This window comes from Nilaparvata lugens, chromosome 10 (genome assembly GCF_014356525.2).
Source record: "Nilaparvata lugens isolate BPH chromosome 10, ASM1435652v1, whole genome shotgun sequence".
Lineage (NCBI taxonomy): Eukaryota > Metazoa > Arthropoda > Insecta > Hemiptera > Delphacidae > Nilaparvata > Nilaparvata lugens.
Window position 1 is genome coordinate 28,666,043 of NC_052513.1, and position 26,712 is coordinate 28,692,754.

General features: G+C 35.0%; 1 protein-coding gene across 4 annotated transcripts in view; it reads left to right on the plus strand.

Moving 5' to 3' along the window:
• The window catches only part of LOC111064200, a 241,592-nt gene that overhangs the window by 115,154 nt on the left and 99,726 nt on the right, over nucleotides 1-26,712 (plus strand). For all 4 annotated transcript variants that reach the window (XM_039437132.1, XM_039437130.1, XM_039437129.1 and 1 more), the window contains one exon: nucleotides 7,529-7,598. The gene's annotated coding sequence lies outside the window, so the exon portion shown is untranslated. The remainder of the gene's footprint in view (nucleotides 1-7,528; nucleotides 7,599-26,712) is intronic.

Genomic DNA, 26,712 nt, shown 5'->3' on the forward strand with positions numbered 1-26,712 from the left:
TTCTTTTTGTTCTTCTCTCTCCCTTCTGCTTTCCTTTGTGGTATGGGGAACATCGTTGTCTCGCCTCGAGATACGCATTTTTAAACACTTTACAACAGAGTCATCATTCATTCTTTCATTTTATCGAGGAAATTGCCTAGAACACCTGTGTGTTTGCTCGATAAATATTGTATCAGATCCTATTAAACAGATTCAATGGCAGAATTTATCAAGCAGCGTTTCTGTAGGATAACAGGAGGCTCATTTCAAGAATGATGTTTCAGGTCATATTTTTTAGTTTTAAACGAGTCACTAATTTATCTCTACTTGCTTTATTAGCTGGGATGCATTCGTATTTTCAGTTTTAAAGGAGCAAAAATATTTTAGTTTTTTTTCTTTGGGCCATAATATGCACAATCAACGTTCAACGCCATCAACGATAACATGTAGGAATGGTAGCATTCAATTTAACGTGTTTCATTCCGGGTTTAAACCAACAGCTGATCTCTCCTCGTTTGAATCAATATTTTTTATATTATGAGCCTTAATTAACCAAGCTTGTATTTGATGTGTTGTAGAACATTGCCTACCAGAAAGTTTCATCAATTTTATCGTAATTAAATTATCCATTGAAGAAATGATGTTATTTTGTGGACTCATTTTGTGTCTTCTGTACATTAAACCAGTGTTCATAGATGAGTATTGATAGATTAAGCTCTACATGGACTGGTTTATCAAATATACTATACACTGGTTCAATTTCCAATTATATTAATTACATAATTTATATACAGTCATTATAAGAACAAATTGCTCGAACTCTGACTGGCTTGAAATTTAGACCTTTGGGTCTTCACAGTTCTTAGTCGAAGTCACAACGTTTGAGCATTAATAAGTTCACAGAAGTAATAGAGTACATTCCGTAATACAGTAAATTGCGTAATTAATTTATATCAATTTTACATTATATCAATGATTTATAAAAATTTATATTTGTACATTATATCAATGATTTTCATATCCATTTCCCATTTTTCCTCACCGCCTGAATGGAATCCAATTCTCGAATTATTTCCAAAGATCCTCGAAAGATTTGAAACACAAAGGTTTCAGTTCGCCACAAGTGAAGATATCAAATCAAACTTGGCCAGTTCATCCGCAGAGGGAGCCAGAGCTTCTTGCCATTACAATTTATCCTCTCAGAACGGGACGAAATCTTCGAAATTAATTGCGAATCTGGATCTAAGTTGGGACCGGCAGAGTCTGGCAGTGGAATTTTCATTTAAAGTTCGCAAAGACCTCCTTTTCTGTTTGAGTGTCTGAGTTGCTGCTTAGTGGAGCACAGCAGCCCTATCATTGCAACCAGTCGACGTCGGTGTATTATACGGCTCGTTGTTCAACTTCTGTTCTTGGTAAATGACACTCGGCTACAGATGACAGACTTGTCAGGATGTCTAATGACTGAAGTTTCTCCACGTCCCGAAAATATTTTAGTGACGCTGATCATAAATTCAATTTGACTGAATAGTGTTTCCTCAGTCTACAGTTCTCTAATCAGCGTTCATCTTTTGTATCAATTGACTTGAAAATCTAAGGCTTGATTCTCCATTTCCATTGAAAACGTCTTCTATTATTGCGAAAGTTCGAAATCTCATGACGTGCTCATGTATGGAATCATTTGTTTTATTCTTCTTCATTCTCCTTGCTTTACTGGTCTAATTTCTCATCCATATTCTTTTATCATGTGATATTTAGTGTTGTTACATTTATCGTTCTTCTCATTATTGTTCAATGAACATTTTATTCAATTTGTTCGGATATACTATTATAATTATTCTGTTCTTCTCCTCAGAGATATCAGCGTTCTGCGTACACTCGATTTATGATGAGAAAAAATTAAAATCCAATTGAAATTATTGAAAGCACTCCTATTATACAACACAGTGGAGTGTGCACTTAGGCAATAGGTACATTTAAATTTTTATGGCTATACAAGATAACTTACTGCCACACACAATTGACTTGTAGAACTTATACTATTCTCAATTCTTCAAGCGTTTGTAACACATCTAGTACGATATAATTTATAAGGTATAGAACAATCCACCTTTATAGTACCAATATCTCTACTAATTCTGCTAATTATTGTCAGAACGACTATCTCCGGTTCCATAAATTTATAATAACTCACTCCTATGTATGTAAAGCAATTCATATCAGCTCAAGTTGAGAATTCGTCTCTTTCCATAGCCTTTTTCTTAGCTTATCACTTATTATTCCTCAAACACCATCTAGTTATTCTCGAACTAATCCGTGAACGCTTTCACAGCACTAAAGCCAGTTAGATACACATCGATTTTTGGACGTTCGATTTTTTGCGTTCTCATGGATTCTAACAGATCGAATGGAACTTGGCAAACATTATAAACATTAAAAAGTATGTTTAATTCAATAGAATTTATAAGGACGGCAAAAAATCGATGTGTGTAAAACTGGCTTCATACTCCTCCTATTCAACACTACTATCACTATTAAAACAATTATTCAAAACTACTATTACTATTATTTGATTATTCCAAACTTTTTTATATTTCTAAAACACGTACTTGATATTAACACCACTAACTCCCCGATTAATCCTTAGAGTCTGTTGTGTAGTAATCGTCAATAGAATATAATATTAAAACGTTTATTAAGAAAAATAAGCCACCTTGAGGAGACCTTGAAGAACTGAAGCCACTAATAATTAATTCAACAGTACATTTAAAATCATCATCACCACTAACTTCCACTATTTTAAATTGCCAAGTGATTCTTATCCTCGCTTTTATCCGTGAAACACCTTCTTGTAACTCACACTGGAGCAGCCTAATTATTCCGTCGACGCTGGAGAGAATAATTAATCGACGAGCATTTTATCGGGGGCCAATCAGCGCCGATCTCAGGTGTCTTGTCAGGCGGTCGATTAACGACGCGTCCCGGCGTCTTTCGAAGCACTCATTTGCCAGGGACGCCTGTTGCCCCAGTTCTGGCGTCGTCGTGATCACGTTTCCTAATTAGTTTGTGTCTTCAAGATTGGATCGAAACTCTTCTGTCCAACCGGCTGCTCGGCTTTATTAAAATCTAGGAGGCCTTGCTACTACTCAACAGGTGCTTAGGCTTGATACGTGTTATATATAGACTATACGAAGGTGTAGAGTGTAGAGAGTGCTTCTTTGAATGGATAAGGAAGAGAAGTAGTAGGTGATTGGAGGGGTATGTGAATAAGAAGTGTGAGGAGGAAGGGATGGAATAAATTTGGATTAGTGGAAGTGTTTAGAAACTGTGACAGGGACACAAGAACACAACAAGAGAAAATCCAATATATAAGGACTCTTCCGATGTTTGTAGTCCAGTTTTTTTTTCTACATCATGCATGGAAACAAGACATTCTTGAACTTATTGAATTAAGTTGAGAATAGCTGAAAATAAAAGAGTAAGATTGTGTTCTTAGGAAAGTAGATTTGTAGTGCATCTAGACTCTATCGATACATTATTAACCACTGTACATAATTATTTAAAATTATTCATCACTGTGCGTTTTGAGGGAAATAATGAGATTAAATTCCTGGTCCAATTGAATATTTATTTTTGTGGAATGATCACTCCATCAATGGTTTAATGACTTTTAATGACGACTTACAGCCTATCTTCAGGTAAGAAAAATGGAAAATATTAAGTTCACCAATATTGACAGAAAAATCTAGTTCACTGACTGAAGAATCGTTTTGACGAGCAATCGATTATTGTTAGGGCTGGCAATTCACATTTAACAGCCGGACTCTACAGCTACAGCTACACCTTTAGATTTTTAATTCTCACTGAGGTATCTTTGCAAGGATGATATTTTCTATGTATTAGAAATACAAATCAACCTCAAAACATAATCATTTGCAGTACGTCAAACGTGGAATCGAAAATCACTGACATGGTCTTCCGATTAATTGTTATACTTTTCTCTGTTTGCAAAAAAAACATTTCGTTCGTGTTCTTCTGACCTTTTGTTGCTGACTATATCTTTACGGTTTGCATTGAGATTGTCAATCATTTTCCTCTGATTCATTTTTAAATATGACCAGAAAAACTTATCTTCATTTGCTTTTTAATACGTGCGGTCTGAATGGCCCACCTTACCTGTTATAATACTCATTAGTGGAAAAATCTTGAAACTTATGGATCAACATGAACTCTATCATAATAAATCTCTCTATTCTCCCCTTTTTCAACTATAATATAACAGAGTAATCTAAACTATTTATACACAAAAATCTCCAACTTTCTCCAATCGGACAATCTCCTCCATAACAGCAGCATAACACCAGGCTTTGTTTCGGCGTTCACTCCAGTTATAGGCCAGTGAGAATAGGCCTGTGTGTCATTTATCAGCAGGCAAATTGATAAGGGCTGTTGAGTGGAGTGGAATCAATCTTGGGCCTGGCTGAGATTGATGATGTTGAGAACAGCCACCCTCACTCGGCTTAGACGTGTCATGAATGCTGTTTGCCGCGATTAGGGTTATTGACAGCGGATCTCCACTTCTGAATAAACTTCTGTTCTAAGACCCCGTCCGGAAATAGAATCCCTGGTTGTGGCTGCTACGAGCTTTGTATTTCCTTGAATAAATCAGTTTTTACACCATATTTTTTATATTGTCATCGTCTATAAGGGTTATATGTTAGTACTAAGCCACACGAGGCGTTTTTCAGACGAGTCGGTCTCCGATTGGTTGGCCTATCGAGAGGGAACTGTTTGGACAGGGAGCTCTCCGATTGGTTGATCTATCGCGAGGAAACTTTATGGACAGGAAGCTCTCTCAAATCAGCCGAACGGAGAGTTTCATCTTCTGTTGTGCCGTACCGACTCATCTAAAAAACGCCTCGTGTGGCTTGGCATTCAGGCTTTCACTTCACGGATCTCTCCGAAGTGGATTTGTTCAAAGTCTTCAAAAGATTAATAATACATGGGTTAGATCTAGTCTTTTTTTCACTTTTTACCCTAGACTCCCTTTTCTTCTTCTGCCTTCTACTTGTAGCTTGTGCAACCATGCACCCGGTGGCAGATACTACTAGAATAGTTACGATTAGTTCCTGTTTTGTGCTTGGCTAAGAAAGTACTTATCGTTTATAACTGTCAATTGCATGGAAAATACTTTTCCTACCTATATAAAAAATGCATTCATCATTCTTATCTTCTAATCTGTTGTAGAACATATAATTTTCTCTGTTCACCTCTAAATAACCATCCGGGATTCTTAGATGCCGGTTGGTGAATGTGGGATTTTAATGCATGCGTCAATCAGGACTCTATGATAAGAGTTCGAAACTCTAGTTCGAACTGTCCATCGTTGAACTGTGACTTTCAGATCTCAGCATCGTTACATCATGCAGTTACTGATTCCACGTGGAGGGTACTGTGATATAAAAGACAAAGACAAGGGCCCAGTATGCTCTAAATACAAGTCCAAGGTGGTGAAGGATTAACGATTCTCTATTGAAAGCCTTCCGTTGAAATACGAAATTTGAAGCAAATTTTCTCGACCACAATGTCTCAAAAGTCTCAGTCTCTTTCTCCCATACATTATGCAAGCACCGACAAAGTTCCTAGTCGCTTTCAATAGAAGTGTTGGTGTGATGAAGTGACAATTTCCTAGGTGTACAATTCGAACGTCGGCGCATCATCAGAATAAATAGCGTCGGCTTCAGGTTGAACAGAGAGGGAAAAGGAGAGGAAAAGAATATGAGAAAGGAGAGGAAGAAGAAGAAGGAAAAGGAAATTGAGAAAAAGGAGAAGTGAAAGAGTGTTTTAGGTGAACAGAACAGAAGAATGAGAGTTGAGAACAATGAAGGAGGTGGTTGATGGTGGCCTAAGCCTCTTTGCCATTGGAAACGCGGAGTAGCGACCGACCAACTTTAAACAAATTAAACGAAGGATTAAGCTCGGGGCCAAAAAGGGGCGGTGAAATTAAGCAAACAAAGCGAGTCAAAGTAAACACACTTTGTCTCCTCTGGGAGGCTGCGAACTTTTCAACTAACTTTTATCGCTTGCTCTTTCTCTCTATTGCCTTTTTCCTCTTCATCTTCTCACTCCTCTTCTTTCCCCTGTCATTCCTTAACTGTAGTCTTCCAATATGTTTTACCTTCCTTTTTCGTTCATCTTATAATATTAATCCTGCTTACTTTGAATACTTATTTTTTCTTGCATCTTCTTTCTTCGTTGTATCGTATTCTACTCCACTATTACCTCAATCTATAAGTTTGTATTCATTGATAAATTTATTAATTTATTCCTTTGAGTTAGAATTTTTTATTTGAAAATGTTTGTTTCTTTCTTCATTTCTTTGACCTCTCCATAATCCTCCCCATTCCTTATATCTTCCTTTATCTGTTTTTTCTCCTTCTCACCTGCCTTATTCTCAATTTTTGTCCTTCTCCACTTCCTCTCAACTCCACCTTCCCATATCCTCATCCTTATCCTCTCTTTCTTTGGAATTGGTCTTTCATACTCTTCATCCTTCTTGAATTTACCTTTCTCAATTTCTCAGTTCGCTTCATTACCTTCTTCATCACACATTTATTTTATGCTATTTCTTCAATTTTCCCACTTGTCCACCCTCTTATCTTTTCCACTTTCTTTACTCTATTCTCTCCATTACATAGTATATCCTCATCTCTTCTTCTCACTTCTTCCCTTTGTCTGCATTTTCTGTTTCCTCTGTCATACAAAATTCAACGATATTCTCCGTCCTTTCTCTCTTCTTGAAGACTCCTGAAGCCTCTATTTAATTTTCGTTTTTCTGTTCCCGTTCACTTCCCCTCTCCTCTATAATTTCTTACGTTTTCTTCTCCCTGATTTTGTTACTTTATGTTTTTTTCTTGGATTGCCACTTTCTTCCATCTAAGCTTTTTCCTACTACTTGTTTCTCTTTCTCCCAATTCTTTTTACTTCTCACATCTTCAATTTTGTTCCTCTTCTTCTTTTCTCCCTCTCTTCATCTCTTTTTCCAAATTATCTCTTCCACCCATCATCTATATAACCTTTACATTTTCTTCTGTCCTTTCGTCACCTCATTTTTAACATCTCATTTCCTCTCCATATCCGTGCCCCATCTTATCTGAGTGCGAGTGAAAGTTTCTAACTAATCTCTTCTCAGAGCCAACTCCTCAACTACTGTTTGTTTTCGAACTCTTTCGCTCCGCCTCTCAGTTGTTGAGAAGGAGAGGAGGCCATAACGTCAGTGAGGATAATCCCCAGCAGCGATTCCGGGTTGTGTCAACGGTTATCGGTGGATCGAAACATGCTACAAACAACTACCCACAAACCTAATCACCTGCCATTCATCAAAAAAAATGTGAGAGTTGAAGTTCTTAGTCAAAACAACTATGTTCCTTCTTCTATATGTATATGTATATGTATTCTTCAGTATCCTGAAACTCTGTTGTTAAATGTAAAATATTTGTGTTTTTCATTGTCAAAACAATCGAATATTTCTTCATTCTGTTCCTTTTTGCAGACGATACCTGGTGATAGCTTCGATCGTGTGTTTGTGCAGGAGTTGAATGAGATGGATCGTTCATTCTATGGTGAGTTAATCGCTAGCAACGTTCTCATTCCAATCAGACCTTTTTCAATTTTAAATAACTTTTGAGATCATTGAAGTGTTACCACTCTGCTTCTTTCATTTGCAGTCCATTCTAATTGGCATCCTACAGATTAATGATAGCATTCCATGCACATCGAATTCAATTCAGTTTTCAAGTGGATAATAATTTCGGTTCAGATATTTGAGTAGGAAGCGTCATTCCAAGTCGGAAAATATTAATGATAAATGACTTCACCGTCCTTCTCAAACCTCATATCATCCTCTCTTCCTCATTCTTCTCCACCTACTCCTCCGCTCCATCATCATCATCATCCTCCTCCTCACCTCCTCTTCATCCTCATCCTCTCCCTCTCAATCCTCTCACTCCATCCTTGTTCAACCACTACTCACTCTTCTTGGCACAGTAATTGAATAATTGGGAGTGACAGAGTAGTAAACAGAGAAGCTAATTACTTAGTGGGCTTCCTGCTGTTTCTCAGAAAAAATTAGTCGAGTAATTGGATCAGAGCATGCATGTCGGTTTGACAAAGAACTTGGCCCATGAAATGAATTAGGAAGAATTAGATACGTGGTATGTTTAAGATATTAATACCTGTGATTTGTGGCTTAGCCTATTGACACTGCTCATAGGGATTATCTCATTACGTAATAGATTGAATTAGGGAAGCTTGATTCGTTCATGGTCTTACTGATTGTGATATAATGTATATCAACACTAATATTGGAAATAATCTCATTACAATCTATCTCAGTGGTAAAGTTAGTACTGGAGTCAAAGGTCGAGCTATTCTTGCCGGAAAACTCCCAAATTAAATCAATGTCGCCACTTCTTCAAACTACAGAAAAATTCCTTGTTGCAATGCAATGCAAAGCAACAAGTCTTGGAGTCTATTTTTGCTTCTTTAAGAGAAAAAACTACAAATATTTTCACTTTTTGTGTAGTTGAGAAGTTGATATTGTGGTAATTATTTATAATGAATTAAAAACACTAAGAAATTGACAAAAAACCACTGATTTATTGATAATTAGAAAGACCGGTTTCGGCTATTACACCATTGTCAATCTCTGATAAACAATCTCTTTTTCATTCAATATGCATATATTTTACTGTTCATTTGAATACAAAAACATTGTCCAATCAAATACAAGAAGATAGTCTCCACAAGCACTTTATTGGTAGGGACAACAATGATTTAATTCCTGGTCATAAAGGTTTTTAAAATAAAATACATTATTAATTGCCTCAATGTCTTTACATTTTTTCAAAATGTTATACAATAGACCTCCATTGGGGATGAAATGTTTTTTTTTTTTTGTTTTGGAGATCCACAGTATTTCTTTCTTATTTCTTATTATAATTGAAGTTTGCTCATAATTCAGCGAATTAAATTAATGATATGTTAAATACAAACTTTAACACGACATTCAATATTGACAATTCACATTGACATGCAATCAATGAAATAAGTTCTTCTTCATTCTCCTGCAATATTGTTATGGAATAAGAGTTTGATGAATCTTCAATTCTCATGAATTCTCCACATATTAATATGTCTAGTTGATGGTTGCCAGAAAACATGCCAAATAACTTGAAGCTTGAACTTTTTGTCAAGTTGTTTCCAATCGTCTCTCAAAATTTATTTTGATAGTCGACAATAATAACGATCGAAGGTTGATCTAATTTAAGCCTTTCCATTGAATTATTTCTTTATAGAAATATCAAGTTGAGATGCAGCACATTATTTTAACAGTTTGAACTACTGACCATGACCTTGTGTTACTTGGCGCTTTCTCTCATAATAAACGCACTTGAAATGTATACATGCTCCCAACTACAAAAAGCTTCACAGCAAGTGTAACCTCACATTTGTTTACACTTGAATTTTATACTGTACACTTGTAATGAACAAGAAGTCTTTGAGTGAAGTGTAGTTCGAATTAAAACGCCTCTTATATTTCACCTTGCTACTAATCGTGTATTCAACGTTAATAGCGGTTTAACGGCTCGTTTAAAATGAGACTGACTTTGAGACGATGGCGCTTGTCTCAAACTCAAAGAAGTTGTGTTGGACATTCCCCTCCCCCCATCACATCGGCATCATAATCATCATGTTCATCATCATCATCTTTTTCAACAGGTATCTTACGTCTGTCCATCAGTCGCTTCCTTTTTTCATGAAAAATAGATGTCTTGTGACGTCATGGAGCTGTGACGTCATAGCGGTTATTTTTCTGAACTCAGCCTGGCTGTCTGCCTAATGAACTGTCTTCGAAGTGTACTTTTACGATGATGATTGGTTATCAGTTACCAGCTTAATATTCTTCTTCCGAGTCTTCTAAACTGAGTGTGAACTGTTGACAGTTATGGATGAATGGTCAATAGAGTTATGGATGTGTTTTTGGTTGGAATTTGAAGATAGAAATGTAATATAAGTTTGGGTAGAAGATTTGGATAACTTTAAGGATGTGAGTCCAATTTATAATCAGTTTTCCACAATTAATGGCATTTCCATAGTTTTCATATTACATGCAATACATGTTATTGTATAGCATACATGATTATAATAGTTGTAATGCATGAGTATGTAGAGCTTCCGTAATACATTATTTATTACTGGTAGCTCCATTCCAAAAATGTGCTTACTTCAAACAAATATTTGTTGACTTTTTTGGTAAGGGCCTCTCGTATTCACATGAAAATTAGAATCAATGAACCCTTTTCTCAACTTCATTTGATTTCCTACAACATGTGTCAACTTGTAATGTAATTTTCTAGTGAGTGCCCTATTTACATCATTGAGTGCCACTTAAAAATTACATTATTAAGAGACGAAACCTGCTGTGAGGAATAAAACAAAGTTGAAAAAGGGTACTATGATTTTCAACTTTCAAGTTGGATACTATCATTATTATGACTTTGTGGCAAGAATCTTTCTTAGTTCATGATTATATTATTCGAATAAATAACTCAATCCAATAGTAACTCAACCGTGATCCAACAAAACTCTCTGCTTCTTCTCATTTCCTCTCTACTCCCGCTCGAACATGCATCTGGACATAATAAGCAGTTTTGATTTTGATGGAATTCGAACTACTGTTTGTACTCTTTTTCGTCGTCATGTTGAAAGAGCAAAATACTTACGTAATAATTATTGTTCTCTCAAACAATCTCATTCTTAATGAATAAATGCGAAGAGCTGTCCTGTGTAATATTCTAAATTATTCTCCCTTGTAGATTTCATTATGGAAGAGAGATAAGTTCTCTAGAGTAAAGACTTAACTGTAGTGGAAGCTGTTCTAACGTTTCAAAGTACTAACACTTTTTCCAACTTATTCAAATTGCAATCTCAAGAGAATATTCATTTTATGTACTGTATTATTACTCTTATTTGCACCATACTATCGTTTCTTCTACTTTTTTAGAGAAAATACAAATCGCTTTAGAGATTTGACTCATATTACGTGAAACTTCAAGTTTTCTCCCATCATATTGATAATCGGCCAATAACTGATTTCTAACGGAATATTTTACGCAAGCTGTACTCTAATGGAAAAAGTATGCAAAACTCTATAGATTATCGATATCATAATATATATGCATTCAGATATTTCAGAAACTTTTATCATAGTATCCAGGAAAAGTCAAGAGTTATTTTGAGGCAACATAATATTGGAAAGGAGCTAGCTAGCATTTACTGTACCTGAAGCTCGTATTTAGGAATGTCACTCATGGAGAAGAAGAGTTGGATTTAGACTAGAAGAAGGATGACTGTCAACTTCAGTTACTTCGTGTCCAATTATCGTTTTCACTCGTCACAATTATTCTGTGGCCTCCCTGTCTCGTTTGTCTTCAATTTTCCAAAGTTTATTCTACTCTTTATCTCATTTTTCAACTTAAAATTTCCCCCATCAATTAGCTTCAAATTTTCAACACATACTCTTTGAAACATTCCACAGATCGGATTAGTTGGTCAACGAGATCGAGTACTTTCTCGGAAAGATGATGCATCATTTCATTCTTGAAGAATAATAGACTACAATGACTTCTAGACATTCATACAACGTTCTGTTGGCAACACGGATCTTCTCTTTCAGAATAAATTTTCATGAAAGATTAAGGGCGATATGTTTTAAACTTTTTCTTTAAATTTGTTCAATTATTAAGAAATCAATATTCAGAAATGATAGTATTATGTAATAGATAGTTTCAAAATCCATCCAGTAGAGGGGAATTAGCTATTTGGATTATTTGTTCCCAAATACTAAATGATACAGTGTTTTAGATTCTAGAGCGTCATTCATGTTGATCATATTCATAGTTATTGGTCAACTATATGGTCCCAGACCTCAATTTTTGTGAACTATCAACTCCAAAGCTTTCATAGGACTCTCAAATTTATATTATAAGTCACTAAATTTGCTGCATTATTTCACTTTTTTATCAACTAGGCTGTATTCGAAGCCACAGCTCTCTTTAAAGGTGCGTACAGATTCACGTGCCGCGAACATGAGAAATTCACTTTTAATCAGCTGATGCCAAGCTTTTTATATCTGTATCTTACCGTTTCTGTAAAAATACAGATATAGTCAGCTGATTGAAAGTGAAAAGCTCATGTTCGTGGCGCGTATATCTGTACGAACATTTAGAATCAATAGTTTTCAAGAGGTATTGTGAAAATATGATTACTGTTATGTAGAAACTACAAACATTATGATATTTTTCTCGTACGATTTGTATGTTTGGAGAGTAATTCGCAAATAATAAAGCGAATGTTACTAGATGAATTCATCTTGGGGATCCAATTTTTACCTTGTTCCCTATTGATAATTCTCGAATAATCAAACAATCGATTGAAAATCGACAATTTTATAAAATTTTCCAATTTATTTCTCATTTCTTGTTTCAACACTACTGAAATTTCGAATCTCGCGTTCTCCAGCAGCATCGTATCTCCAAGATCAATAACGAATGCTCGCAAGTACAGTTTGTAAACAAGGTCTAGATATCCTGTAAATTGTTATTGGTTCTGGTGTTGACCTGAATATTGACGATCAACTGTTTAAATATTCGGAACGCATGAGTGACTTCTGCAACTACGTGTAATCTAGACGTGAGACAAATTTCCAATGACGAATATTGGATTTGTGCAAGCGGTGTATTCGAAATGAAACCCGAGCATAGAAAACTCGAGTTTTGTAACGAATTTGGCTTGTAATACCCCGTATTTGTAAATTTTGAGACCTACAACTTTTGGTCTAAATAACTTTTGTTGGCAAACAATTTTATGACCGTGCCCTGAAGCTGGTCAAGAGCAAAGAGTTTTAGTTTTTATATTCCTGATGTTGCGGTTGGTACTTGGTGAATTTTATTTGATATGTTGTTTTATATTTGTCATAAATAATATATCTCAAATAAGAGGTCTATACCAACCCGCCCAAGTTGATAGTAAAATACATGGTCAATATTCTCGAAATTTTTGTATTCTTCTTATAAAAATAAAGTTCGTTATTCAATATACTCCTTACATCCTGTTTTTCATACGATAGACTCATATCTTATAAAGGGGTCTACACGGAAGCACTCCCGACTGGGTTCCTTCCTCAATCATTACCATATGCAAATTGAATTAGAGGTTGAATAATATAAATTGATTCTACTGATTCAAATTTAGAGAAATGGACTGGAATATAAAACACTTGAATTTAGTCTAGGATGCTACAAGTTTACTCTAAAGCCAGTTACATCGATTCTTGGACATTTGATTTTTTGCCGTCCTCATGAAATCGACCAGATTAAACAGAACTTGGCAAATACAAGAACACATAATATGTTTGCCAAGTTATGCTTCATCTAATAGAATTTATAAGGATAGCAGAAAATTGTGCATCCGAAATTCGATGTGTGTGTGTTACTGGACCAATATAACAATAATAAAGTTTCCCTTCAAATAAAGTAATGCAAACTTATTCAGTTTAAACTAATGACAAAATATTGGCTTATACCCCAAAATATAAATTATTCCTCTCCTCACAAATTTCTTCCATGAAAACCAGGCTCTGTAATTTGGATATGGTTTGGGTCTGGGGGAGGGGGGACTGGTGAAACTGAAATCTCATTGAGTAAGTGTTCGGACGCATCATACGTAATCTGGTTCGATTTTCCGTTTGCCATCACTTCTGTTCAGGTTGCGTGCTTTTATGCTTCTAGAGAATGAGTCACTAGCGCCTCTATTCCACATTCTTCTTCTTCTTCCTCTTCCTCGTCTCCTCTCTTCTATTTTCTTTTGTCTCAGTTCGTGTTCACTCTTCTGTAATCTTCATCTGTTCATTGCGTTGTCAATGGAATGGCATTGGCCTTCAAAAATCGAATAGCTCTTTGACGTCGCTACAAATCGAGCGAGAAACAAACCTGATTTATCACTCGGATTAGTTAGTTCTTTGGTTTGGTTTTCCTCTACTCATGTAGTATTTCATGTTCGTGGAGAAGAATAATGATGATGGAAACAACAAAGCTATAAGAAATTAAGAAATTTGTCAAATTTCCAATCGAGCTCATTCAAATGAGAAAACTGTCACTATATAAAATACATTATACGACAGGAAGAAGAGACATTCACCTCATCTCGCAGTTTTCTCAAGTTGAAATGTTAACGTTTTGGACTGATTTTTATTTTGGATATTATACATTTTATTTTCAAGAATATTTTACAGTGTTTTCCAATCATAGGAATCTATGATTTTATGAAGGTAAGGTTTTCATAAAGTAAATACCATTCTTGCGAATAATTGTAAGAGAATTCTTTTGTTTTGAACATTACATTCAACTCAATCATATAGCGAATGAAAATGCTGTATCTTTTTTCTCTCCGTATTTTGTAATCTTACATCGATATATTTGGAAATCTCCTTCTTGTTAATCTAACAAATGTTTATGGTTCATATCTAACATCAAACTCAGATAATTTACCAATTCAAATTTCTAGGACTAATACAAAATTCACTTTCAGAACGGATTGTTGAAGTCCATATATTGTAAAACTCCATTCTCGAAAAAGAATTTGTCGGGGAAATCGAAATCATTCTGAGAAAGTGGATGATACCATGTTCTACCATACATGGATGATGAGATTTTTTATTAAAGTTGATGGTTTCATCCATTGTTCTGTGTCATTAAGACTCTTCTCCACGATAACAGATCACATGAAAACTATGTCAAGTTGTATAGAGATTCACATTGGCATTGACGCTCTACTAATATTCAAGGAATGTTCATTTCATGGTTTCTTACTATTTGATAATCTTTTTCTAGAGTTCTGGCTAGCTAATATTTGTGGCAATAATTAAATTTATATTTTATCATGAGAAATGTATTTCGATGTTTTAGACATAGGAACTCAATTGTTATGAACACACTTTGAATTGCCAATGTGGTATTCAAACCACGTAAACCCAAGACAGACAGCTTCTATCCTCATCCAGTTATCTTTTGCTATCCTGTGAAACTATTCATTCAATTCAATCGTATTGTTTTGATGCCAACATCAGCCTCAATTTTTTTTTAGAAAATAAAAATCAGGTCATAGACCCTCGTCTTAAACTATATGTAACTATATGGAATGCAGTAAGTCAATTAACACTTTCCAGAATTATATGAACTTGAAATATGTCTGATACCGAAAGATATGTCGCCATGTGTGTTCACACACATGACAAGGCACTCACTGGCACTGACTGGCCACTGTAACAAGACAAGTGGTGGTGTGGTGTGGTGTGGATTGTGAAGCAGTGAAGTGAGCAGTTTGGCTGAGAGCCCAGCCATAACACTCACTTCCGGGGCCAGTTCGCTTTTTGTCTATGTCAAATTAATCGCGGCATACGACAACCATTGGCCAGTAGATCTCTTCTACTTTCTCTCTCCTAAGATTTCTTGTCTTCTTCTCTATCTTCTTCCTCTTTTTCTTCTTTTTCTTCTTCTTCTTCTTCTTCTTCTTCTTCTTCTTCTTCTTCTTCTTCTTCTTCTTCTTCTTCTTCTTCTTCTTCTTTCTCTTCTTGTACTCTTTTTTCTACTCCCTTTACTTCTAATCTAAAAACAGACAGTGATAAATTTAACGTAGTCTTCGAATTCAAACGATCACGTTGACTTGTCGAATAGCGTCATAATGTTACTTACGCCCACAACATGCCCCGTTTGCTAAAATCGCCACCGTTTCTGGTTCATGCGGTTTTTCATTCTAAGGAATGATCTTGGGCTTGGATAGTGTTGGAAAGGTACGTTTCGGACTTTGTCTTCAAAAATATGTTATCAATGTTTTGGGAACTCAGAGTGAAGTTTTTTCAGTGAAGATGGCAAATATATATGATTGTAGATCATACATCATCTCATCTTGCTGGCACAAGTAACATGTCTCCAGTAGAGATAAAAACTATTATTACTAGAGACCCCCTGGGTTGAAGAACTCGCTCATGAACTGTTCTTTTGATCTCTGAGATCCGTAACTTGTAATACTTACAGAGTTGGTAAAAATTTTTATGGAGACAGCTAAATATATCTTTCACAAGTAGTATGATATTACAGTAGTATCCTATTCCAATTTGAAAAAAAAACTTTCTGTCGCTTCAAAACTTTTGTCCGCCATCTTGGATCCGTCATATGGATACAACTTCACTTTTTCAAATGAGAAGGTGGTCATGTGATACATGATTTCGATACAGAATTTCATAGGAAAATTAATGGCGAAACCCGCACATCGATGTCTCAAACTGTTTCAATGATCTCAACATTTGAAGGTACTAATAAATTATAGAAAAATGAATTGAGTGAATACGGTACCTATACATTGAATAATCAAGTGTTAGTGAACACTTATAGCAGCTTCTACTCACATTTTAACACTTTGAACAAAAAAAGTTGTCATAGCAACTGCTATCGCATGTAGTGTTATTAATTACGTGTATGTTACAGACATGCAGACAGACGTTAACAGAAGCGAGTTAATACAGAACTTATAAATATTATTGTTGTGTATTATTCAGCTGAAATCATGTGTCGGCGCATAAAGTCTGTCTGTCTGACAGTCTGTGTGATAAGTGCCAAATAATAGCATCAGCTTCTTTGATTGAATACAAAAATTACAGAAATAGCATGCAAATAATTCCAGCTGACTGATAAATCAGAACAATTCTTTTATCATGTACTTTCAATGTTATTTTTATATCCTGAAAAAGAACGAAGGAGTGAGTAAATTTTGTTGTCCAACGGACTTGAGCTGTAAAAAGATTCGAAGAATTCGTGTTCAAAATTTGAAGCTGATTGGTCAATTCTCTCTAAAGTTCTTCTCAAACATACAAACAGACAGAAAACGACTTTGGACTCAAGTAAGTTGAAAGGGAGAACTTCGCTGACGCTCGTTCAACAATTTTATTGTGAATGTGCTCTGAGAGAACTCAAAGTACTGTCTTGCTAAAGGTTTTTCTCAGCCAGAATCATAAAAGCTTGAGAAAATTTCTGTTCATATTTAGCAATATAGACTTCAATAGTATTCAATTTTTTTAAACTCTATGCTCTTGATAGAAGTTAAAGGGTTATCCTAATTCAAAAGCTTGAAAATAGTCATCAAGTTGAAACTCAGGACCTCTTTAGTGATGAAGTTCCGAAATTATATTGGCATTTTCATGGGTTCGCTAAAAAACATCATTGTTCTACTGTACTCATAATTTTGACCAGAGAATAATAGTAATATTGACAACAAATATTAGGAATCCGTGATTGTGATTAATTCTTCACATAGTTTTCTAGACGGGAGTTTGCAATAAATTTAAAATGTTCTCAAAAGTATGATGATACAGTATATTAGATTGTTTTCCTTATAAATTTGAAAAATTTAACATGAAATAATATGCAGTCTTTCCCAGGAAAATCTTTTTTTCACTCGTATTATACTAGATCTCCATTCATAACATCAAATTCGCTTTCAATTGCATCATGAAACAAAATGAACATCTTCACCCTTCTAAGTGCTTTGATTCAATTAACACTGATCTCCAACTGTCACATCCAACTTATTTAGTCACCTTTGGAGAGATTCTTCTCTTTGAAGAGACATAAATGATGACCCCTTTGACCCTTTGTAATAATACGCAGTGAACCGCCTCCAGCATTGTCATAAGTTATGCTGTTGCTGGAGTGAATACAATTAGGCAGCTGGTCTTGGTTAGGTGGGTGGACGAGTCAAAAGGTCAAAAAGGTCATTTAGTGGGCGAAGTTATGCTAACCTCCCCTTGTCTAGTCCTCCTTGTCCAAAACATTCCCTGCAAAAATACTAACAATCCCTTCAAATTTCGCTACTGAAAGCCGACTAATTAACTGCAATATGCATGGATCAGAAACTGAGAGCTTCTGTTAATTCAATTAGCTATCTTTTCTGGTCAAACTCTGGCAGAGAAAACAAAATTTATCATCCCCTTGTTTTTCCAGATATCTTCTTTTTAGATTCTGTTGTTATTTCTTGTTTTTCTACCACTTTCTTTGCTTCTCATCAACTTTTTTTATCAAGCCTCTAAATTTCCGTCGCCCACATTTCTAATTTTTCCTGACATCATTGCTATTTAAATTTATCGACTTTCTTCTCTGTTCCTCATCACATCATTCAAGACGTGTTTTCTCCTATATCAAACGAATATCTTCCACTTTGTTAATTTTCAATCTGTTTACTCTTCTGATTCATGCCTTGAGCTCATCAACCCTCATCAACCATAGTTCCTCATCAAAGTTTTTCACATCATTTTCTGTACTAACAAATAGAAAGTAGTTTTTCTTTGACAAATCGAAAACACTTATTTTGTTTGTTTTTTCGTATTTTCATCCTCTTTTTTGGTTCACTCTTTGAGTGTGCAGATCCGATCTCTCTCCAAATTATTTTTCAATATTGTAATTTCCTTTTGCTACTTTCTGCTCGAATCTCTTGATTCAAACAATTTTTTTCTACTCCCTTCCCCTCCTATTGGTATATTTCAAATCAATCTTTTCCACTACCTCCTTCCGAGTGGGCCTATGTTCCAAGAGAATATCTTTCTCTGCCTTATCTTTCCATGTTGCTCCTTTACTTCAAGCATTTTGTTCTACTGTCTTTACACTGTCCATAGCCTCAGCTCTCAAACTTACCACTTTGACTCCATTACAATCTGCCTCTCCATATTTCCATTCTCTAGAACTTTTGACAGCTCCGGCGTTCAATCTCTATTTTGTACTTCTACAAAAATGTTCTAGCTCCTGCATGCTTGTGAATTTCACTCACAATATAATGTTTGATATGTAATTTTTAACGTATCATGAATTATAATTGATAGAATTATTATTATTCATCTCATCTCTAAAAATCCTTAGTATTAATCTGCAATATTCAATACTCAGTTTCAAATTATTTTAATGGTATTCATTTCACTTAACTCATTCCCCCACAATTAGTAATAACTCATTTTTTCTTTCCCTCTCAAACACATCTTATAATCAATTTTGATTTGAATTCTGCCACCTTCCAGTTGATACATGAACTAAGTTTTAAAAAGCATTATACTCGAACACAATATTTTAATAAGAATTTATTTTCTAGATAATATAGCCATTAATACTTCATTGAAATATTGCTTCTGTGGGAATCGAAATATTTCCTTTGTATTGACTCATTTCCTTTCTAATATTTGATAAAAAGTGGAACCCATAAAAAAAGGAAAAAGAATAGGGACATATTAATAATAATCAAAAATCTGGTGTGGCGCACTCACACAACTTTCCTTGCCGTTATGAAAATTGATAACCTGACGCTAGTGTTCTCGCGCATCTCAAATCTACTATTCAAAGATCTGAGCCTGGTGACAGCACAATAACGCTGGAGACACACGAGGTCTGCTATCTCTTCATAGTGAATGATTTAATAGAATCAACAGTTTCCAACATTTTGCAATTGAATAATCACATTTTCTCGAATTTCGAGCTTATTTTCAATTTCAGGTGAAAATGTTACTGAACATCAATTGTAGAGATTTTCATGCTCAATCCTTTCCACTTGAATTTTTTTGTTTAAATTGTATCTGAAGCCTGATAATTGGGAATTTAAAATCTAACTTTGCATAGATGGGCGGAGGTCCTGATTTGTGGCAGTTGATAGAGCTTAAATTGCATTCAATCGGAATTGTTCGTGTCGGATCCTTATAGTGGAAGGACCTTAAGTTCCAAATTTCAAGTCATTCCGTTACTTGGGAGATGAGTTATCGTGTACACAGACACACATACACTCATACACACACACATTCACACAAACAGACCAATACCCAAAAACCACTTTTTTGGACTCAGGGGACCTTAAAACGTATAGAAATTTGGAAATTGGGGTATATTAATTTTTTTCGGAAAGCAATACTTTCCTTACCTATGGTAATAGGGCAAGGAAAGTATTACTATGGTAATAGGGCAATCGACAGAATAAAGAATGCTGCGCACCTGAAACACAACTTTTTGTGGAATTCAGTTAACAAATTACCTAAAAACATCCAGAAACTCTGAAAATTTAGAAAGTGGATCAGAAATAAGCACATTCATGACGAAGTAGCCAATTAAAATTCTTCCCAATTTGTTTGAGCCAGTGCTTAGGGTTTATTTCCATACTCCAGGCGAACCAATTATAGTTGATCGCACCCAGAGATAAAGCATTATGAATTGGGCGATCGTTCATTCCATTCCTCTGTTCCACTCGAACGGAGTGAGGGATAAATGTAGAGGTAATATAACTATATCCAGCAAAATATAGAAAATGTACAGATCCATGTACATGAAGTTTATATATCTATATCCGGTGAAACATAGGTATAACAAGATGGATAAGGGAGAGAGGCTCAGAAACAGGAGTCAATTATTGGAGACGGGCTCACGATATCGTGATATCCCCATGATATCGGCTGTGTTTCGCTTCGCCTGCTGACCTATTCAGAGAGTCCTTCCAGAGTACCAATATCGACTCGATATTGCGTTCGAGTGTCGATTGTTTTTGTAATCGATTGCAGTGACCCTCTCGAGAGTTCCAAATAATGCGAATGGGTGCTCCAACTCTAGTGTCACTCCCTGTAAGCATTTGTAAGCTGACTGCATTAATTAAATTCGCAAGTCCTCTTCACTTGTTAATTAATTCTGATAATTTGCTAGTTAGTGGAAGGTAATCCAAGGTTGTTGTAATGAACTCATTTCTGCTTTTCGAAAATTTTCTCATTTATAATTTGTTGAGAATTTGTTTATTAATGAATAAGTTTTATTAAAATTCTCAAGCTCTCTTCACTTTTTAATCTATTGTAGTGGAAATGTTTCAGTGAATTGTTGTTTCTGTGCTACTTTCATTTTCCAGTCTTTGAAAATTTTTATATTTTCAGACAATTGATAGGTCATTTTCATCCTCTCAATACTTCTGAAAAACTTTGAAATTTCAATCAAACTCTCTTTGAAACTTTTAATCTAGTCTAAACAAATCTTCTTTTTGTATTGTAATTTTGTACACTAATACCTGATATATTTTTATCCATCTTGAAATTAGAAAAGGCTTCTCTATTCCTCAACTTATTTCGTCATATTGGTGTTTAAGATTCCTATATGGGACAAGATTTTATTGAAAATTACCATATTTACTCTTCCTTAATCACTGCGATCGTGGTATATCCTTATCATCATTTCAAATCATTTTCGGTATCATTACAAAATTATCCAATCTATCATAGATTGTTGAAGCTTGTCACTCTTACTTGAATGAAGGCATAATAATTATACCTCCACTGAATTATTTCATGATTAATCCAATTTCTATCAGTTTGGAAATGTTTATTGTCTTATTTCTCTCAGTAAAATCCATGTCAAATGATTCATTAATTAGCAGGAATTCCTGAAATTTTGAACTTAATAGAATTAACAGTATTCTCTTATTTATCTCAAAATTACTCTAAGCTTCTTTAAATTCTTCAGGGTACTCTAATACCGCTGACATTTCGGTACGCTGCCAAAAATAATGAATCCACTTAACAGTAGACCTACATCTTGAATCCGGAACAAACTTGTTACAGTCAAAAATAAGATGGAGAAAATGGTGGTTGGAGGCTGGGAAAATTTGAAGGGAAAATGGAGAGAAGCTGTATCAAACATAAATTAAAGAAGAGGAATATCTCTGTCTCCTTCCAGTTGAGAGCTGGTTGAAGTTTTCTGTCCCTAGCTTCGTTCACATCAAAGAAACAAACCCGATTCTCTGCTTCCTCAATGATATTAATTAATTTTTCATCTCACTAATTGGAGCTGTTAGGTTCCCAATGATTCTAGCTGTTGGTTTGATGGTTTCAAAGTATGAGAGAGTGCAAAAAGAAAAATCGTTCAAAGAGATTCTTCCATCTCATTTTTCTATCATTCTATTCTCTAAATAAATGTATTTTCTATTATGTTACTCTGGACGGTTCGGAGTACATGTAAACATTTTAGTTTCATCACCCTTAATTATTATCCTCCACTACTCATACAGTTGTTATCAATCTTTTTTAATTTTTTCGCAATTTGAATGACTCCAGCTCAAGATAGTAATCAAAGAATTTGATATGAAATATTAAATTCTTTATTCGGAAATATTCTATTGAGAAATGAAGTTACTGTAATGATTCAAACTATTAAGTTTATTCTAATGAGTAGATAATTCTAACAATTAAGTAAATTCTACTTTAGGTTAATCCTAACCCCGGGGAATTCTTATAATATTCCAAGGTTTTTGAAACCTTGTATAAAAATTAATCAAGTGAGGGAATTCAATCCTGCATGGATTGAGGATGAGTACTTTTGATGATAATGATACGAAACACAAATGTGGAACTATCCTCGTGCTATTGACAATCTCAACACTCATCCTGGAAGTGAGCAGTGACTTCAATCGAGTATGAAATGACTCTCCACCGGAGTTGATATTACAATAAATTACGTTCCTCGAATGTGATGCTCAAAAGTGTTGGAACTAATACACTCTCTGGAAAATCGCATGATATTAGACTTCCTGCAATCAGACATATTTCTTCTACAAATATGCGTCGGTGTGAAGAAACATAGGAAATTGTGCTTTCTGATCCAACCCATTTGGGTCTGTTCGAATGTTTGAGTAAAATAATCCTAGAATTGTTCTCCCCCTTTCTCAACCCATTTTATCCTGTTTGACTGTTTCGTTACATTGAATAACCCAGAAAACTTCTTACGGCTCATTAAATTAGTACTACAGTTTTCCTCATATGTTGGCGTTGGAGCCACGTTAAGGTTTTAATAGATCATAAAATCTTAATAGCACCAACCACTTCTATGCATGTTATTAGAAACGCCCAAACTTTGTAGGCAAATTCGATTGCACCGCTATTGAGTTTGAGAAGAGCTTCTGGGTGTCTGATGGCGGGGCGAACTATTTTGATTATGGGTCTTGGAGCGAATTTGCTTGTGCCGGAATGACTTTCTTCCTCATTTTCTCTTGATTCACTCTCTCTTCTTGGGGTGGAAAGGAAACTCTAACCGGTTGTTGCTTCTCACTCAGCGTGTGAAAAGTTAAACGCCGGCATCGGTAATTCGACTTCCGCGTCTAGCTCAGACCTTTCTTCGCATGAATTATTCATGGCTCAGAAATCGAGATAAGAGGTGCTCTCGCGTCTTACATCAGCTCCGCACTTGTTTTGTCATCCTTTCTTCTCCACATTCTTTCTTATTCTCTTCCGTATTCAGTTTTTTGTTTCCATCTTCTTTTCTTATCAGTCAGTATTTTCACAATATTCACTTTCTTTTCTATTTACCTCTTTTTTGAACTCACAAAGACGACACATTTTCAAATTCTCCTTGTATGTTATTCCCCTCTGTTCTCCTCCCCTTGTATCTTCTTCTCTTATTCATCTCCCACCTTTTCTATACTCCCTCTGTCTTTATACTTCTTCCATATTGTGCATTTCCTCGCTTTTCACTTTCTTCCCATTCCTTATCTACTCATTCAATCATACTTCTCACGTTTCATCAAATTAGACAGGTCTCCATTTTCTCACTGCTTTGATTCCATCTCATCCGGGATAACCTTTTTCACCTCCTTCTCTTAGTCCTCCTTTTCTCCAACAGCTTTTTTCAAATGTTTTCCTTTCACTTTTTCTGCCCCTATTCACATTTTTCTTTCGTGTCTTCAATTCCCCCATCTTTCACTTTTGATTTTCCGTTTTCCACCAGCTTTTGTGAACTTTCATTTTTTCTTGTGTTCCCTTACCACATCTTTTAATTTTCTTAGCACTATAGAATACTATAGACATTATAAATTTCTATAGACACTATAGAATAGAACTTTCTTTATTATAGAAATCAATTTTCTTTACACTTTTCTTCTAATATTCCTTCTACTACTCCTCTTCTCATTTTACTTTGATATCCTCAATTTCCTCATCTGTCACATTTTTCGCTTAATATATTCACATTTTCCTTATTCTCTTTTCTCAACCTTCCTCGTGAAGTTGATATCATATTTGTATTCACTTCTCACGATCCCTCTAGGATTAACCTTGAGCCTTCAATGTTGAGTAGAGTCGGGGCTATTTCTTCCTTCTCAGAAGAATGTTGTATTTTTTATCAACTTTCACCAACTCACACTTTATACAAACTCATCTCAAGAGGATAGCAAATTTCTTTCTCTTTTGTTTCTGTAACTAACTCAATTATTATAAAAAAATTATTGTCAAGTGCAATGTGCTTCAATGTTTAAAAGGCGTTATCATCATTGATTAATTGATTGAAACTCTCTGCTCGTTGTCAAGACTTCTTCACTTGTCATTCTTTTTGTTTCTACATACATTATCGCCTTCCTTAGAATCTCATGTACTTCTGATAAGTATTTCACCCAACTCACTAATTAGATATCTGTTTCTTCGATATATTTTTCTCGGACAAATTCAAAATCGTCAAGTGAGCTATCTACCCTCAAGTATTTCAACATATGTTTAATTCTCGGTACTATTAGAATGTGTTAACATAACTTAAGTACCATAACAAGGCCGTTCATTGATTAGCTACTACTTTTTTCTGCTAATAAAAGCTCTTAAATGCTGAGAATAATCTGAATGTCGCATTCTCATTACAGCTTGAGACAACATCATCAAGAGACCTTGTTTAAACGGCGTGAGTAGAGAGAAGCCCACGCCAATCCAATTTCTCAACTTAAATATTTGCTCATCGTCTCTTTGTCCTGGGTGTTGTGGCCAGCCTGCTCTCACGAAACCTTATTACGATTTGGAAGTGATTTTCAGGTGATTTAATTCCGACGAAACTCAAAGCTCCCATATTTGTCGCAGTTTGGATGTTTGATATGGATCAGTTGTCAAAATCCACCTCGTTAACGAGATTTCCATCAATGAACAAGAACACTTCCACTTTCATGCGTGTACGCTGATTGACTTTGATGTGGGGATTCTAATTGGATAAGATGACGTCACTAGTATTGGAGGTGGGTTGAGATTGGGATTCAATTAGTGAATGAAATGGTAGAGGAGTGATTTGATGAAGCGAAGATCTGTTTGACTGATATGCTGAATGAGCTTCACAGCCATATATTATAGTACATCTCAACACATATCGCTCATATAGTACGTTTCAATGCAGTATGACTTCTGTATTTCAGTATGTATACTATGTTTGACATTATACACATTCATTTTACAGTTCTCAACTTCCATCTCTATAATTATTCTAAATTATGTTTGCTATCAGCTCATAACGATTCAATTACTATGAATAATTTATATATACAAATATACAATATTATCTGACATGAGTGAGTGAAATATGAACTTATCGATTACTGAATGTCACTAGTTTGATCGATACGAAATATTTTCAAATGTATTTGCTAAAGTGTGTTCCGCCAACATTGGTTTAACGGCTAACCAACTTCACGGAAAAGCAAGAAGTTGAATGAGAACAGTCTAATTATCACTCAAGATGAAGCGAAACATCGACACACGTTGTTATCCCGTTTCAAGTAATTTCCTTTTTCTTCTCTAATCACAAACCGTAATAATTGTATTTGATTGGAATTTGAAACTTTGTTCCTCTCAAAACTAGCATTGATTCCTATTTCAATTCAGATTTAATCTTTTCTCAAGCTTGTATAGTGTATCAAACGCCTTTTGTGTTACATAACAAGGCATAATATCTGTTATACGGCAAGAAATATAGAATAGTCTGGTATTATTTGAATGTGACCTCAATTTCGCGTTCGCTCCTGTCACGGTTCAAAGGAATGTGGCTCACAAAACTGAATAAAATATGACTGTAAGCTCCTTTCCAATGAAAAGTTATCGATGTTCCCTTGTATTGACTTTGGCTTTCCAACCCTCCCTTCTTCATTAAAAAGAATGATATTGCTAAACTGGAGAGCTTAGAAGTATCAGTTGTTACGTTTGCTGTCGAGTTAGTTCAATAACTTGAACTTTTACTTTGGCACGTTCGTTTAAACTTTGTTTCAAAATGAGCAATTGATTTTTGAAACATGTCAAATGGTGAAGGGAATTGTAAAAATGTGATTTGAGGGAATTATAACTTTTAGGTGCCTGGAATTCGATTGCGTATCAAAAGGTGTTGTGATAACTGCAACTAATGGAAGTATTTGGAGGTTTTCTCAAATTGGGTGCAATCTAATAAGATGAAATCGCAAAATCCAACTCCACTGCGAATGTGACATTGGTACAAATAATAGTCGAGTCACCACCCTTATCAAGTTTAATAATTGATCATTTTTCATGATTGAACAAATCTTACTAACTTACATCTTTTAGATTTGAACTAATCAAATATTCTTTGAATATGGAATTTACAAATGCTTCCACAGTAGAGTACAAAGAGTATGAATATTAGCGGTTCAAATTTTCAATGGATAAAATTATCTCCGTTCTAACTGTTGTCTATTCATAGTATGCATAGAATGCAATTGAACATATTGCAAGGTCAATTACATTGAAAATTTCCCGAAATGGATGTTAATATCAGCTACAGACACATTATCGGAGCTAAGAAATAATGT